The following is an 18,292-nucleotide window of genomic DNA, read 5'->3' as shown; positions in this document are numbered from 1 at the left end:
CTGTCTGCTGGGCTGGTTTTTACTGTTGGGATTCCAAGATGTTAAAACATACAAAGCTCAAATCCATGCAATCGTCCATGCCTTGCAAAATACATATACAGTGTGTCTTTACATGTTCAAAACTGATCCAATTTGCAAACATGGGTCACTTTTATAGCTATCTAATTCAGTGGCGGGGCCACTTTTGTTTTGTTGCCCGGGCCCATTTTCTGTCTCTGTTTGGCAATGGCTGAAGAGTACAAATTAAGAGGCATCACACACATTCCAAATACACACACCATACACACAACAAGATGCACTGCACACTTGCCAGTGCCTTCCTTTCAGGCTTTTTATTGCTTTTTATCAATGTCACCGAGTTGGGGACAGGGTGGGTTTGCATGCTGGGAAGCGAAGTTGGCCATTGTTGGAGGAAGGGGCAGGTACCCTGGGTAGTGTTGAGGGAGGAAAAATTATGGCAAATAGGACTGCAGGGGTTACCCACTGGAGGTGCCACTCATCTCTTCCTTAGGCCCAGTGTCCAAGTGGTGGCAGCTCATCCTCAAGCAATGCCTATGGGACTGTCAAAACGTAAACTTTTTCCAAAACGGCTACCCAGCATCTTCCTGTGAAGCCTGGATTTGCATATTGCACACTCAGTTCTGGTTGCTTGCAGCAACGGACTAGGTTTTGCACTCTTTTGGTGATTTATTGATGTGTGATGGCTCCAAGTGGGGGCGTGGTTAGCCGCTGAAGATGGTGAACGAACTCCCTTAAAGCTCCCACAGGGCACTCCAGGAACACCATCCATCTGCCACCATCCTCGCCCTAAGCAGCGCCAAACTGCAACACAGAAGTGGACGATCACCTCCTGCATCCCCAAGTGCTGCTCTATCTGACACTGGATGATCACGGAGCGCCACTGTACGGGACACGTTGGGTAATGAAAGGCGCAGCCTTCTTTGAGTGGCTTTATGGTGCCCCCTCCTGCTCCAAAGCTCTGATTCTATCCCTGTAGATGAGGGAAAGTCTGCCGCTGAACTTCCCTCCGCTCCAGAAACAAGTGGCCCCGGTCTATCCCCAACAACTGGCAGCACATGCACTGAGCAGCGGGACAGCCAACGCTTAACCATCACCAGCCCCTCAAAGAAACTCGGCCATGGGATCTGCAGAGATCACACTGGGGAATGAGACCGAAGGTGGGTGTTTCTCAGCAGGGGGAGTGGGCATAGCTATGATCCGCATACATAGTGGCCAACCCGTTCCCCCCGTGGGATTACTAGTGGATTGTGTTCTAGGCACACCGGCCCAAGGGGATCCCTTTTCTTCTGCTTAATAAACTCCTCAGCCCTCCAAAACCGGCCTATCAGAGCAGCTGCCGCCCAACTGCCGCGGTCTGTGCCGACGGGAGCAGGCCCCTAAAATAAGGCCAGTTTTTTACAGCGGAGCCTGCGGTGCCTGCGACTGGAACCCAGGACCTGGGGCGGATGATGTTCACCTGCGGGACGATTGAGGTCTCCAAATAAGACGGCCTCCCTAATTCACCAGAGACACTTCCAATGAAGCAAGGCCACAGCAAGCCGACCCTGGGGCCTTCACTTTTCGTTTGCCTGCTGAGCCTCAACTCCCTGGAGCTGACCTGCCAGTGAGCAGCAAGGGCTGCCGCCTGGGCTGAATAGATGGATGCAGCACCTGTTACTGGTAAGGTCAGTGACCACAGGCTAAAACACCAAGAGGCATTGATTCACCACGAGCTCCCAAGCGCCCTCACGTCATTTAGAAACTGAAATACTTTCTTGACACTGGGCCTTGGGCCTGCTTTGCCACTACACTCTCCCATTCTCCACCCTGAACCTCCATTAACTGATAAGGACGCATCTGGTATCTTGCTTTTACTGGGCCCAGGCGTTCTCCCTATCCACCCTCCGACACACTGGTGAGAGGCAGACCAGCGCCCGGGGACAAAATGGGATTTCCTGCCCCCAGTGGTCATCGACCTAGAGTACCTCGCTACAGTACAAATTGACCTGCCGTAGCTGCCAGGTCTCCCATATGGGCCCCTCTGCTAACCATGGAGCCACGCAGGCCAGAACAAGTACCATCTTCGGTCCTTATGGCGAGCCTCCAAATTTACCTCATACTAAACTCTTCAACATGGAATGCGGCTTGTTCCCATACACTGCTGGAGTGCTCCAGCTCATTCTGCCCAGGCCCCGATGACTGCTTAGGAAGGGAGGCAGACACAAAGTACTGGCAAAGTGATAATATCTGAGACCCTGTGTCCACTCCTGGGTACCTCGCCGTCTCTGTGCCCCACACATTACTTACGCTAGGAGATTCTGGCCATCACGGGTTGTACCAAGAGCACGATGCTGGCCCAGCAAGAAGCCGATGAAGCTCTCAATCACAATATGCACAATCAGAAAGCTCGCCAGGTCAGACAGGAGTGGATTACATCCCAGCAATGGCACTGGGTCCTGCTCTGGACAAACTTGATGTCATCCTGCAGGAAATCCCAGATTCAATGGCCACAATAAAGCACCACATTGGTATGCTGGCGATGGACACTGGTCTCCTGCGTGATGACCAGCACAAACTGTTGGACACGGTAAGAGTAAAGGAAACAGAAGTAGTTACCTAGGTTCCACTGCAGGTGGCCCACAAAGCTGAACAGGATGATCTTCACGGTCAACTGCACCTCTTGCATGATATCGCTGAAGATACAGAGGGTCCAGCACGACGCAACAATGTGCGTATTATTGGACTGCCTGATGATACCGAGGGACCTAACACTACACTAGTCATCAAGGATTGGCTGAAGGCCAGAGCCGCCCCACAAGGTCTCCCTGCCTTATTCACAGTGGAAAGGGCACATAAAGTGCCCACACATTGTCCGCCTACGTCCCACCATGGTCCACATTCTTAACTTCAGGGACTGGGATGCTGCGTTGCAGAATACCAGGGAGAATTACCAATTGTTTTTGATTACTCGAATGTGGCCCTTTTTCCCCCAACTACACCCTGGCAGTTCAGTGCAAGAGGGCATCATTTCTCACTGCAAAAAAATAACTCTGATCAGAAGGTCTGACATATGCCCTAATGTTTCCAGTATGCTTGAGAGTAGTTCATGACCAATAAACTCTGTTCTCTGATACACCCATATCTATATAGGACTGGCTGGAGACACAATATCCAAATGCCCTCTGTCCCCCACCCACAGAGCCATCACATAGACCTTCACAATGTCTTCCTCAACTTCACTGGCATGGGATCCCCCGTTTGCCCTCCTCAAGAGCTGTCCTTCCCCCAACAGCTGCAGGAGGAGCGACAAGGAGTGTTAGCCACTGTGTCTTTGGCCAGGCAGTAGGAACTCCACCTGCCTCCACACAGCTCCTCTGGCAGTGCAGTCTCTGACTCTAATGCAAGCACGGCCCTCTTCCTTACTGTGATGCCACAAACATCTGACGTGATATGACGATCCCGTACTTCACTGAGGAGCTTCACCTGGTGGCCATGATCTCCTTCTCCCCTTCAGACTTAGGTATCATATTCAACGTGGCATGCTGCACTAATACGAAGATTTTTTTTTTCCTGTGTCACCCTGCGCTGATGGCTCAACTGGCCTACTAGCCCTGCACAGTTGCTCCAGTTTATACTCAGTTGAGATAAGTTTACACTTTTGGTCCAACAACAGTTCCTTGCCGGGCCAAGCATTGGGGTTTAGTGTTTTTTTCACTATGCCATAGGCTGTGTACACCTGATTCGGGGACAGGGGAGTGTGATGGGAGGCACTGTTCCTAATATTTCTGATAGTTTACTTTTAATCAGACCTACCTCTCCTCTGCTGAGTCATTCAAACTTCATAAGAAGTGGAGAGGGCAATTGTTTGCTACCACATACTCTGCCTTTACCCATGAGGCAGTGGTTTGGGTGCGGGCTGGAGTACTATTTGAGGTTGCAGACTCTAAAATTGATAAAAACAGCCATTATGTTTTATGCTCTAAATATGGAGCAGGATGTCTTTCTGTCACATCTCTCCTCCATGTTGGCTGACTGGGCCCATCTCCCACAATCTGTTTACTACTGCATTTGGAAAAACTATATAAGACTTCACTGGAAGCTGGCTCTTTTCTGCCTTTCACACAACAAGCATTGGTCACATCTCAGCTTAAACTTGTCCGCAACTCAGATGATAGGTCCTCTTATAGGCCTCTATCCTTATTAACAACTGAATATAAGAAATTGAGCAAAATGCTGGTGATGCGGTTGCTCCCTATAGTACTGGAATTGATTCACACTGACCAGAGTGGGTTGATTCCGCACCTCCTTAAACATCAAATGACTGTACCAGGTCATGGAGGTGGATAAAGTCCATTACCTTGTAGCAAGTTGCCTTTCTCTCGATCTTCAACAGGCATTTGACACTCTGGGGTGGGAATATATTTTTGCAATGCTAACCAAATTTGGAATTGCCCCCGCCTATATTAGATGGATCAAGCTTTAATACACTGACCCTACTGCAAGAGCAAGTAAGGGCCCACACATATTTTGCCGTTACTCAATATATCTCAATACCAAGCAGGGATGCCCTTACTCCCCGCTTCTCTTTGTGTTAGCAATGGAGGCCCTGGCACAAAGCATCACACAGGTGACGGACAGCTGGTGTATCCCACAAGAGCCACAACATCACGCTGTTTCTATGTACGTGGATGATATGATAATATATGTCCATCATCTCTCCATGGACTTTGCTCCCATCGCCACCCTGCTCCACTTCTTTGGTGATCTTTCAGGTCTTCGTATCAACCATGCCAAGACCCACGTATTTTCATTTAAAAAATGCTTATATGGGGATGCGATACTAATGGGCACACATGCTATTCCAGTGGCACTACACACGTTCTGTTACGTTGGTATATAGAACTATAGGACTACCACCGATGTGTTGGATGGTGGTAATTTATCAATTCACTTCACTCACAAATACAGTTCTGGGTCACTCTACCCCTTTCAGTGTCTGGCACTATCCAAAATAGTTATCCTACGCCGGCTAGTATATTCTTTTTGTTACTCTACCCCTGGTGATTCCCACAGTTTATTTGAGACTACTTAACTTATTACTGATAGATTTTACTCACTATCGTGGATTATCCAACTCTCTCTTTCTGAAACATGCCAACATCTCTCAATATGTTGGCATGCACTGGGTGCGGAGGGGGACAGAAGCGAAGACACACTCCTTTATCCAGATGGTATATGAAATGGGAACTGGTAGATATCTGGTAAAATGGCTGTATAAAGACTTACACACACACCTATACGTCTCGTTAGCACCTCCGCGAGCTAGATGGGAGGAGGACCTGGGACATGTCCTACATGATAAATAGTGACACTTCCTTATTAAATATCCCAATATGATTCTCTTGAATTCCCAGTTTGAATGTATTCAATTCTCACTGCTGCACAGGGTCTATTTTACGCCTCCAAAACTGAACAAAATATTTCCAACAGCTTCTTCGTAATGCCTCAGATGTCAAGCAGACCCTGTAGACTTGTTACACATGCTTTGGATGTGTCCCTCCCCAATGTATTACTGGGCTGATGGTCACACTGCTCTAGTGACACTCTCAGGGGTTCATCATTGAACTACGGCAGAACAATGTCTTCTACGCCTGTACCCAGGCCCCAAAAACTATAAAACCATGTCATGCTTTGTAGACCTAGCAGTCCTCTGTGCCAAACAACAGATTACCAGATGCTGTATATCCTTCTGCCCCCCCTCCCCTATAACAAGCAGGTGGAATGAGGTCATACATTGGGACACAGCTGAAGAATATGCATTACAAAGAGAGGAATATTGTGGTCTCTGAAAACAGCCCACAGCTTTGGTTTGGAATACCCCATTAGAAACTTTGAAGTCCCAAACAGATGATATTTGAAGAGTTTTTGGGAGAATGAGGGGTCCACTTTCTAAGTACTGCTAATGTCATCTGAACTTCCGCACAGATGTTGTTATAAATCGAAGTAGGTACATCACCTTCATTTTTGTGTCACACCTCATATAAACCTTGCCTTTTTAGTCTCACTCCTGTCCCTCCCTATTTTTTGTAAACACATTTTATTGAGCATTTACATCAGTTTCACACCCGCAGTATTGCCCCGGGTCCATTTTACTGCTGTTCCACAATACCCCTGCTGTAAACACATCAAATAAATCAAACAACTTTGCTTCCTCAACATGTTATAATCTCACATCCACCCCCCTGAGTTGCACCTGTTTCCCAGTGTAAATTCTAGTTAAGGATGTTCTTCAGTACCTATCACGTATGTACTTTGTGTCTTAGGCTGACCTGTGTGTGCTAGTTGTAGGGTGCATCAGTAGTAGTAACGGGGATGATCCTGGCATACGGGAGGACTGAGCAACTACATTGGTGACTGAGAAGTATCTGCTAATGTGTTACGGAGTAAGGTATGTCCTATGTAGCACATATTAGTTGATTAATTTAAAACGGGCATTGCGGGACACCTTTGAGAATCTCTCTAACATGTTATCGCAGTCCCTTTCTGGTATCTGCACATCTAAATCATATTCCCAACATGCCCTTATTTTCTCTAGTGGTTTATGAAAGCCCCTTCCAAATGCCCTGTATAAGCATGCTACTGCTTTGAACTTTCCTGATGAAAGAGCCACATACTGACAGCAATTGTGCATGGAGGGTTCAGTCTGGCCCATCTTTCCTTATAGTTACCATGACTGCAGGGTGCAGAAGAAAGTTGCCTCGGGGGAGATCAAAACTGGTGCAGAACTCCTCAAAGGGCAACAACTCTGCCACCTGGTAAAGGTTGCCTACTGTGGTCGCACCTGCCGCTATCAACTCCTCCACCTCTGCCAGTCGTCTCTATGTGGTAATTCTAGTAAGATATGAATTGGGAGCTCCGGGGCATATGGAAACTTATTGCATGTCTTCTGAAGACAGCTGTTCCAGCATTTTGTGACTGCTTTGAATTCCTGAGTGTCACCTGCAGTGGTACATTTCACTTGTAATAAAGGTTTGGTGAGGGCCGACAGTGTTGGGACAAAGGGTCCAATGTATTTACCTTGATGTAGTTCTGCTCACCTGCCATTGCACAAACCATTCTATCTGGGATGCAAGATAACAAGATTCAAAGTCGGGACTGCCAATCCTTCAGCTCTAGTTGGTCACCAGAGCATAGATAGTGCTATTCTCCTTCTTCAGTGACCCTAGATAAATGCCATTATTAGAGTATCTAGGTCTTTGAATATTGCTCATGGTATTGATACTGGCAACATACCAAAAAAGTAGAGCAGTCTCAGCAGAGCGACCATTTTGAGTAGTGCTATTCTACCCATTACCGAAATGGGCAATGTACTCCAGAAGCCCATGTTCTATTTAAGGGTCCTGATGGCATGACCCAAATTCCCCTACAAAATGTCAGGCCAGAAGTGGTAATCCTTGACCCCCAAGTATTGCAGACATAGTGGCCCCCAGACCAGCAGGTCCAGTTAAGTTGGTGAGGGCTTGCCAGGAGTAGTTGGGAACAGTCTGGACTTCTGCCATTTTACCTGCAGGCCAGATAATGCTCCTGAGTGTGCCACCATGGCTTTAGCCCCCCTTAGCTCATCCTGTGTATTCTACAAGAAAAGCATTACATGGTCAGTGTACAAGGCCATCCTGTGCCAGGTGTCACATATTTGGAATCCCCAAAATTGTGTCCCCGTTCTCGCACAGGTGGCTAATGGTTCCATTGCCAGGGATGGACAGGGGCAAAAATGTAACCAATCTATTTGCTGCACAATGAGATCCCATGTGTCTAATTAGGGGAATAAGGGGTGTATAGGAGACAGTCTGGACCCAGGTCCTCTCATCCTCACAGTTAAGTAGGTAGCAGTAAAAGTTCCAAGGAGGGTGAATGAATAGAATGCATTATTCTTCTTTTCCTCCGAGATTGTGTCCTTGGAGCATCGGGGTCGTGGTAAATTTAGAGGGGGGCTCAACCTCACACTATATGCTATATAAGTTTGTTCGCCGTTCTTAGGGTAATCTTCAGCAAAGTGTTGCTTGATGTCCCTGATGTGCCCGAACCACAGTCAGAGTCTGAGGCCTTCATGTCTCCCACTCGAAGTGGAGTGGAGGGACCTGTTTCTGAGTCACTCAGAGATTTTACCACGTCCATCACCCATCTACTATCCAGCTGTTTCTTGTCCTGGAATGGGGGAGAGGGCTAAGCCAGGTACTCCTGCATCATGGTCGTTGAGGTTTTCGTGGCCAATGTTCTCCACTAGGCCCCGGTCAGGGCTGCCAGTCCAACCAGTCCCAAATCTCTTGAGGCAACTGAAAAAATGATGTCTCCTTTGGGGTCACCACTTGGAGTCTTGCTGGGTATAATATCCCATATTGCTGTCCCAGCTCGCGCAGCTTAGCTTTAGCATCCTGAAATGTGGATATATGGCATTATAATTCTCAAGAGAAATCTGGAAAGATACAAACTTGACTGTTCTCTACCAGGATCTCTCCCAACTGTGTTGCTTTAGCTAGGATGTGATCACAGTCTTTGTAGTACAATAATCTCGCCAACACCTGTCTTGGCAGGGCCGCCAGTGGAGGAGGTTTCACTGGCACTCTGTGAGCGTGCTCCAGTGCGTAAAAGCGGGACAATCCTTCTGCAGCCACCTGACTTCTCAGCCATTGTTCCAAGGAACCCAGCAAGTTGTCTCCTTCCAAAGGCTCTGGCAGACCCACAAGCCTAATATTATTATGACATGAGTGATTTTCAGCATCTTCTGTGTGAATTTCCAGGGTGCCAATCTTTGTTTCCATTGTGGTGAGTCACTCAGCCATGGTGGCAAAAGATGGAGGGACCCCAGCCAGTTCCCTTTTCGTTGTGGTGACTCAGTCAGTAAGGCAGAGGTGGTCATCGCTCCGAAGCTGGTGTGTTGTGGGGGTCAGCTTCCCTAGTACTTCATAGGTAGGGTTCCAAGTAGGGATCCACAGCATCCCAGTCTTCCTTCTTTACTGCTTTACTCATGGCCCCAGCACTAGTACTTCACACTCAGTCGTATTCCCAGGAGAATGGGGATCTAAGCACAATCTCAGAGTTCATCTGAAGGACCAGCTCTCTACAAGATTGGTTTTGCCTGTGAGTAACCCAGTACTAGGTGTAAGCTGTCTGTCTCAGTCAAAGCAGAGGAAAAGTATATCTCCAGACCACCAGCACAGAGAGTCCAGGGGCATTAGTTCCATTCCTTAGGCTCTGTCTCCCCCTGTGTTTTACTGGTTAGTGATGGACGTTGTTTTGGTGGGCTTTCCCTGGAGTACTTCGGAGGGGGGCCTTTGTCTCAGGGTTGTATACCCAAGTCTCTTTGGCCAGGAGCCTCAGCCTCCATGCAGTCTATGAGGAGTTAGGCCAGGCGGAATCGCAAGCAGGGAGGAGCCCTCATGGCCCAACTTTCTCTTAGGAAGCTGGAATTACTAAATGTGGTGGTAGAGGCCTCTCATGTGCTTTCCCCTGTGCAGGCTGCAGGCCTGTCCCAGTGGTGGAATGCTGCTGCCAGAGTATTTGCTATTAATGCAGGGGGCCTCCTGCCCACCCATCTCGTGGGCCACCAGCCTCCCCTGAATCCTCCACCACCGTCCCACCCATCTCATCTCTGCAGTGCAGTGGCCTCCAGTGCTTCACTGTGGTTCAAGCGCACTGCCTCTGCTCCTGCTCACAGCAGTCGAGAAGGGGCGTCTCCCACAGGAGGCCCCCAGATGATTCTCTGGGAAGCCCCCACTTCGCTGCAAGCCTCGCTTCCCCCGCTCCTGTTTCAGCACGGTGTCAGCCATGCCCCCCCAAGCTCCGGTCGCCGTCAGCTGTGAGCAGGCCCACCTCCCCCTTTGCGTAGCTGTCTGCCGGGAGCAGATCCTCCAGTCCATCTGTATGACTTCCTGACGTTTTGGGGCGTCTACAGATTCATGGGATAGCAGCCGAATCCACAAGTGCTGGGCCAGGCCTAGGTTCAGACCTGCCGAAGTCAGGCAGTACAGGGTGCTGCAATCTTGTCTTCGTGTGGTGCAGGCCCACTTTCAGTGGGGACGGTGCTATTCCGTTATTTCGTAGGGGCCCGCACTCATGCTCTAGTGTTTCGCAGCCCCCTTTCCTGCTATAGCGAGGTCCCGTCAAGCTTTTTACGGGTCAGGATGGTGCTGAATGAGAGTGTACTGGCCGGAGCTTGTTCACTCCATTGGCTCCAGGCCATCACCCCTGTCCCTCCCCATGACCATTTATCATTACTTTTCTTCAAAGTTATGCGCAGCAGAAGACTAGTTGGGGTTAGGGTGGGGGCAGTTCATTTTTATTGTGTTTAAGTATGTTTTTTTGTCAATGATATTTGGTTAAAAAGCTTATGTATACCTCCTATATCGTTTGCTAATATTCATTACGTACTTCGTAACCCCAATTATTTTTAGCGAAAATGTGCTGCAAACGATCTTCTATACTTACAATGTGAAATGTGTCTACAGCTATAATATATTTCTTAAATGTCGGTTTATTTCACAAGTTTTTTTTGTTTCTTTTAAATGCGATGGCTCCAAGTAATCCCTCCCCCAAGCGATGGGAAAAAAATGCATGCCAATAGTTTCCATTAGTATGACTAAGGATAATAAGAATCCCATTTCATAACTCATTGTACATTCATGTAAGGGTACCAATAGATTACTACAGTTTGGGACACAGTCTCCTGGATGCACCCAGGAAGGTTGCCTTGATCATCAAATACAATCCACCTGCCCCCGTCATGCGGGTTCTGATAGCTTGATGGTTCTGATAGTTCTGATGGTCCAGAGGAGCAAGAGACCGGTCATGGACATAGGATGTAAATAGTGAAGGCTTTTTTGTTCACCAAGCATTGTAAATTCTACTCCAAGTAAGCCTGGTGTGACTGAGGCGTTAGGACACCTAAGCCAGACCCCACAATATTTCCACAATCCGTGTACTCCTCACACTGCGTGACAAGTGCCATAAATGTTTAGAAGCCTCAGCGGAAGTGGTAAGTGCAAAAATTGAGCCTGCAGTCAGGACTTGTAGCTGACGTTCTAAACGACTGCACCAGTCGAAGGGGCTAGGGTCAATCATGCCATATTCACGGGGAAAGACTCACCCAAACGGTTCGACTTCGGTATCCTTTAATACGTAAAATGACGCTATTGCTGCAACATACCAGCAATCATTGACAATCAGTAGTGCTTTGTAACATGCCCGGCTTTGTTCAAAGTGAGTGTGTGAGCCATATATAGTAAATGTATGTCAAGTCAAGGTAGGGCTTATATAAAAATAAGATCCATATTTAGTCACACAGTATCTAAACGTCGATGCTCGGAAACGTCAGTCACAACCAGGTCACCACTCGAAACAACCGAAAATATATGTTACCTTGAATCCCTAAAACACCTCTCAGTTCCAGGTAGTTAAAGGCGAGGTGAGACTGTTAGCTCAGCTTGCAGGGCGATGAAACAGCCTTGGGAGTCCAGACGAAAATCCGGGCTGTAGTGGACAGCTACAGTGTTTTGATAATTTCCGCCTAATCTTTGCCTAAGTACAGCGTCCAGCAAGGAGGTATGCTCTGCACTAACTTTCAAAGGCGCCCAATCAGAGGATCTCCTGTGAGTTTTTTTACGCCCACAGTTCCTGTAAGTCCAGTTGGAAGACCCAACCTTTCTTTACCTTCGCCAAATTCCAGGCATTCCAGAAAAACGAGTTCTGTAGGTCCCAGCAGTTCAGCACTTAGATGTTTAGGGGGCACCACGCCTGACACGATGTCATCAAGAGGCAGCAGAAAGAGGCTTGAAACAAACCAAAGTGGAGATAGTCATTTGTAATTAGGGCGGTAATGATAACCTTGACTCAAAGCCCAAGGACACGAGTGAAAAAAGGTTTCCGCTGACCAGTCATCGAGAGCGCAGACGGCATCGCCGCGCGCGAAGACGCTGAGCCACTCCCCCACAAACCCGAGCCTTTAGGCACACGCCTCAGAGAACGCGCTCAGCAAACACCTATTTTTATATACATGTACGCATACAACCCTAAACACTCATACACACCACTGTACCCGAGCCCACCCTTCCCTCTCTTACACGCATATCTGTAATGTTTCTATTTTTAAAGTTACTCGCCGAGTAAAGCTCGACCACTTTTTAAGGGCTTGCAAAACACTTTTGAGTGAGCTTCCCCTCCCTGAAATCAGGTATTTCTGGAATGTGGTTCCAGGCACGCCCTGAGCTGCCGTCCTGCAGGGCTGCTTCAGCAGACTGCGACAGGTGTTCAACGTCTTCACGTGTCAACGACTACCCCTGGCCCGCGGTGACTTGCAGGCCGTAAGCCCCCACTCCGTCTGGAAAAATGCGTCTTCTATAGGTACCGCATAAATCTGAAACCTCTCCCTTAATGACCAGCAGGTCTGCTATAGGTAGCGCACAGTTCTGAGCCCTCCCCTACAAATAGCTAACCGCTTGCCTGCTACAGATAGCGTATGCAAGGGTGCAGCTGTCAAAAGTACAACAGGTGAATTGTGGCAGCGGTGAAAAGAGGTGTTAGGGGCACAATGGATAGCAAATATTGTGTTGGCTTTTGACAAAACCATTTTGTTACCAAAATTGGAAATGGGGCGCATTTTACTTGCTTGCATTAAGGATAATGACAGCTTTCCTCAAAGGAGAAGCTATTGACGATACCCATGGGAGCTCTAGAAATGATCCAAGGTACTGTAGCCTGCCATGGGAGAACGTGTGTCTGACTGGAAGGACCTCTTGAAACGTCCTATGGCACTGCAGTCTGCAACAGAGAGTACTTGTCGGACTCAAGACAAAACTTGCATCAGGAAAGTGCCATTCCTGCCTTCAAAGACTCTAAGGGCATGCAATTGCCACATTTGGCCAAGGGTTGTATCATGTTTGTGTTTAAATCTCATGTGATCGGCAGGTACGAGCTTGGAACACAAACAGTCAATCAATCATAGCATTTGTCTGGCTCAGCACTATCACCCCTATCTGGGTGCCGTGTTTCAGTTGGAAAGCCTCTTGAGTCTCCTGAAGTCTGCCAGGGAGCTGTCCGGAGGTGGGGCGGCAGGCTGGTCATGTAGGAGAAAGAGCGTCTCCTGCTGTGGCGGCAATGGATGTAGGGGTGGGTGCAAGATCGAGCGCGGCGGAGCATAGTTGGGGAGCCTTCTTCAGTGCTCTGCTGGACTCTCACCTATGCCGCCTTCCTTCATCTTCACTGCAGTGCCAGGCTGAGCCATGGAGCATCTTCGGCCGGTTCTTTGGTCGGCCAGAAGGGCATGCAGGTAGCTGCAGGCGGTGATGTAGGTGGCTGTTGTCCGTGTTCTGAGAGAGGCCTGGCCGGTTGGCCTTGCTGCTGCATGGCTACTCACTTGCACCACGCTAGGCTTGCTCTTTCTGGTCCGCTACTGTCACAGTCACCGCTGGCTCCTCTCTTAGGAGCGCTGTGACAATGTGTGGGTAACGTTGCCACCTGGCTGGAAAAAAAGGCTGTCCCAAACCATACAAGTTGCAACACCTGCCTATGCCATGTGAACTATAGAGAGACTGCTACTTCACTGGCAGCAAACGAGCGAATGGTGAACATATCAGATATTTAGAGTCCTCTATATAACTCCCAACCACCCGAGCAAAGGCACTACTATCCTCAGAAATGGTTAACACAGATAGAAGAGCCACAAACTGATTTTTCAGGAGGCGGTTAAAATGAAAAAGTAGTTAGTTGGAGGACGCTGTTAAGAGTCAGATCGCAGAGAGAGCTTTTGCTGCACTGTGTGATCCTGGGCAAATTAGTTTTAAGCGCATAATGTGCCATGTCGGCCTAAAGAAGAAGCATACTGATGCAGCCTCTTACATATGTGGCTCTAGCTATGCTCTCTGGGTAGCATATTTCTTCAGCTCAGATGTTTACTTGTGAAATGATGTCATTGAGACAGCTTTTAACATCATGTTCGGAACTAAAGCTACCGTAAACATGTTAAATTAGAAGGAACAGGTGACCTTCGTCATTCACAAACGCAACGGATATGCATGAAATATCACGATCATTTAAAATAGTATGTGCACTCCTTCCCTGATACTAGCTCTGCTGCTAAGCAGCTGCCCCGAGAAGAGCGCTATCCAGACAGGTTATATGATGAACCTTCACTTGTATTCCTGCCTCTCTGAGATGCTTAGCGCCCCCAGCTTTCGGCAGACATCAGTGATTATGTAACCACACCACCGGACACAGAGAGCAACACTTAGTTGCGATAGCCTGCAGCCGCTCGGAAAGCAGCCCTGCCTGCCCTGTAATTGGGATCAGCAGCGGGGCACGTGATCACACATGGGCAAGGACAACAATATACCAGCAAAACGTAGCTGGTATTTAATCATTACCACCGTTAATAATATCCCGCTATCAGAGTGGAGGCATCGAGGATAACAGCGAAGGGGCGGGGGTGGGGGGGGGGGGGGGAGGCCTACCGTGCCACAGTCTCTCAGAGGACACAGGAAGCACAGGAAAAAGGAAAAAGGGGGAAAAACAAACGACACCTTGATTCGGACAAATTAACGAAGACACTTGTGTGTGGAAAAACAACTGAACTAGGGTGACCAAATTTTGAAAAGCAAAAACCGGGACAGGCCAGACATAAAAGTAGAACTAAAACTCGCTTCTATGTTCTATATCGGACCTGTCCTGTTTTTTTGCATAGTTTTGTGTATGGGTGTGTGTGTGTGGGGGTGGGGGGGATGGGGGGAGTTTGAGGGTATATATATATATATGGTCCTGCCATAGATTGATGTTACCTAAATATATCTCGGCACACATTTATAAGGCTACACTCACACAACATTATCTATGGCAGAATCTCCACCCTCAGCTCCCTCTGCCGTCATCCTCCTGCACTGCCTGACAGAAACAGACAATTAATTCATTTCAGTCTTCAGAGGCGTCTATGAAAGGAGTGTATACTTTTCAGTTCTGCTTTGCAGAATGACCTGATCTTTGTCCCAAAAACGGGGATATATAATTAAAATTAAGAAAAGTGTCGGGCCACCGGGACAGTCCTCTGAAACCCTAGACAGTCCGGGAAATCCAGGACGTCTGACCACCCTATACAGAACGTACGATCTGATCCAAGTGAAGCTGCATAGGTGCACTTGCTCTTTACATTGATTTTAGTGACAGTAGGGTTGTGGCAGGACTCATGTGACCTGGAGGTGATGGCCTGTAAAAGGGTGTGTGTGACTCAGAAAGATTCTAGAGTGTTAGGTAAAGGGGACACACAGCTATTGATGTGGAATATGTACCCCAGAGTGGTTGTAAAGTAGGAAAGCAAGGAAACAGTAGGTACTAAAAGAAAGGAGTGAAGACCAAAAGGCAACTGGTGCTAAAAAAGTGGAGGAAGCAAGTTTAGGACAACTGAAGAAGGGTGAACCCTCAGCGTTGGTTAGAGATCATGGAAACAAAAGGAATGTAGAAGGTTACAATTGAAGGGAGAGTTTATGGGTATATTTGGAACCATGGGCAAGGGAGATAGGTAGAGGCGTCAGAAGAAGCTTAAGCCCTTGAATTGTTCACGCCTACTGCAAGTGATGGATAAATGTCCCAGCTTGTGTGAGATTGGATCAGGTGATAGACATAAGGCAAATAGGGTTTACAACAAACCTAGATGGAAATGAAGTGACAAAAGCCTTCTTTTACTCAGGATGTGTATAACAAATGGTGATGAGGGCAGAGGAGGAATTAGAGAAGGAGGGCATAAGACTGGTGCAAATGAGAGAAATGGGAAAGGAAGGGAGAAGCCACAGAGCCCTGACTTGTCATGCAGGACTGCACCCAGATCAAGTGCAACATAGTTTAGTAGGTGCCCAATATAGAAGAACATATGATGATAGAAGTAAGGGCAGGCTAAGTGTAAAGATAGCAACCGACCTTAAAGGCTCTATGCTGAGAAATCCATTTGAGCCTTTCTCAAATTCCATCCTAAACTGTGGTGATTATAGTAGGGGGGAGCTGAGTGATCTTGATTAGGGATTAGTCTCTTCGCACAGCCCCTTGGCTTTATCTTGGAATTTAGGAGGATATAGAAAGCACCTAACCCAAGATACTTTCAAAGAGATGTTAGGAAAACACAATATTGTTTGTTTTCAGGAAACTTGGCTGTGCAAAGGACCTGAGCTATAGATGGATTCCTAAGGCTTTTTAAGGACGATAAGCGTTTTGGCCCAGGCCGACCCTCAGGTGGCTTGATCACCTTAGTTTTGACTAGAATAGCCAATAAATGCACCAGATAAAAATGAAAAGTCGATGGCTATTGGCTGTCCTGATAGACCTTTATAATGGCACTGGAGGAACGAGACAGATTATTGTAATTAATAGAAACATCCAACCAGGGAAGATAGGAGATTATGATACCCAGGTGGAATTGTAGATCTTGAGACAATATGCACTCATAAAGCAGATCAGTTGGTATTGATATTAGGAGACTTTAATCATAAATTAGATCCAACTGTAAGCAATAAAATGAATACAAATTTGTTAACTGCTCCTCAGTTGCCGTGGGCTACCTTTCCTAGTTCAGATATACTGGCATGTGATTGGCCTTTAGTAGAAATCATAGGCTCAATAGGGTTGTTTTGTGTTAACGGACAGACCGCCCTGCAAACCAGACCTTCTTTGTAGGTAACCAGGCTTGCCCAATTGATTAAGCTTTTGTAAATGATTGGCACTTTGATGAGGTTGAGGGGCTTGAAGTGTTGCACTTGGAAGGTAGTGATCATTGGCCCCTACAGTTCAAACATAAGGCTGGGGACAAACATCTAAGAGATAGAGAGGTTTCCCTACACATAAGAGTTCCCTGGCTGTATACCCACTCGTATTACAGAGGACAGCTTAAAGCTGCTTAACAACCTGATGATAAACTATGTTACTCAGCTTGGCTGAAGAACAGAATAAAGTGCTTATAGGATATGAAAGGGTAATCAAACAAAAGGAAACTGTCTGAAAGCAAAACGTAAACCTGTGAATAAAGAACAGGGCCAAGGTAGAGGGGACTATATAAATAACTGGTTTAATCACTAGTGTAGGAACCTGAAATTAAAGGTACCGAAACTGCAAAGGGCATTTAGGAAAAGGCACAATAAGGGAATTAAAGGGAACCTTCAATTAGCTAAACAAGAGTATAAAAACATGTTGAGAAAAAGCAAAAATGGAGTACATAAATACTAATTGGCAAACTATGTTTGATGTGACAGGGACTAATATTGTTAAGATGTTCTGGCAGTTGGTGCAGGAAGGGAAGGTACCCAGGGATATGAGGTGCCTTGTTGGGGAAGATGACTGGATTAGGCCCTTGAGTAATCTATATGGGAGAAATGACGCATTGCCAAATTTGGAAAATATAGTTCAGGTAAGCGCCGATATTAGGTCGTTTTTCTCCCTCCAGAAGATAAAGAAACATTATTTTTTCTTAAATCAGCCAAAGAACCCGGCCAGAATAATCTTCCAGCGGTCATAATAAAAATTAATGCGGACTGGTGGGCAAGGGTTTTCTAAGTCACCTTTAAAAAAAATATTGATTCCGGGAGCTTTCCTGAGAGCTGGGAAGGGGCAATAATTAGGCCAATTTACAAGATGGGTAATGCCACAAAGCCTAAGAACTATCACCTAATCAGCTTACTGGATGTGTGGGGGAAAGTATTTGCTAAAATGTTATTAGGCCAAATGAAGTCTTGGGTGGAATCAAATAATCAAATCCCTATAGAACTAGGTGGCTTTAAGGAAGGTCATTCAATAACAGATCACTGCCTTAGTCTATGGGCAATGGCAAAGAAGTCAATAGAGCTGCAGGTCGCTTATTCTGTTGCTTTGTTGATTTCTGAGTTGCTTTCGATATGGTTGATCGGAATCTGTTGTGGGATATTTTGAGACAGCTCGGGCTGAACATGGCACTACTCTCACTTCTCTAGGGATTATATAAGCAAAATTGGGCCAGGGTGATCTCAGACAACCGTGGGACTTTATCAAAGAGAATCCTAATAAAGAATGGCTTACAACAGGGCTGTGTCTTGGTCCTGCTACTGTTTTCCTTATTCCTGTCTGACCTGCCAAATGTTTTTAATGGAATTGTCGCTCTATGTCCAAAAATGGATAGGGCCCATCTTTATTGCTTATTGTATGCTGATGATTTAGTGATGGTTGATATGACGGAGCTGGGATTGCAACGGAAATTAAATTGGATGTTTTTTTACGACTACTGTTCAAGGAAAAA

The 18,292-nt window shown here is 47.0% G+C and overlaps 1 protein-coding gene across 2 annotated transcripts in view; it reads right to left on the bottom strand.

The window, feature by feature from the left end:
• Nucleotides 1-18,292, bottom strand: part of PPL (periplakin) — a 453,724-nt gene that overhangs the window by 384,002 nt on the left and 51,430 nt on the right. Inside the window, exon 1 of one of the 2 annotated variants that reach the window (XM_069210694.1) lies at nucleotides 11,416-11,553. The exons of the other annotated variant lie outside the window; for it this stretch is intronic. The gene's annotated coding sequence lies outside the window, so the exon portion shown is untranslated. Of the gene's footprint in view, nucleotides 1-11,415; nucleotides 11,554-18,292 lie in introns of those variants that run through there. 2 annotated transcript variants of the gene reach the window in all.

This window comes from Pleurodeles waltl, chromosome 10 (assembly GCF_031143425.1).
Source record: "Pleurodeles waltl isolate 20211129_DDA chromosome 10, aPleWal1.hap1.20221129, whole genome shotgun sequence".
Lineage (NCBI taxonomy): Eukaryota > Metazoa > Chordata > Amphibia > Caudata > Salamandridae > Pleurodeles > Pleurodeles waltl.
The sequence above is the reverse complement of the archived record's forward strand: the minus strand, read 5'-3'. Positions and strand labels throughout refer to the sequence as shown.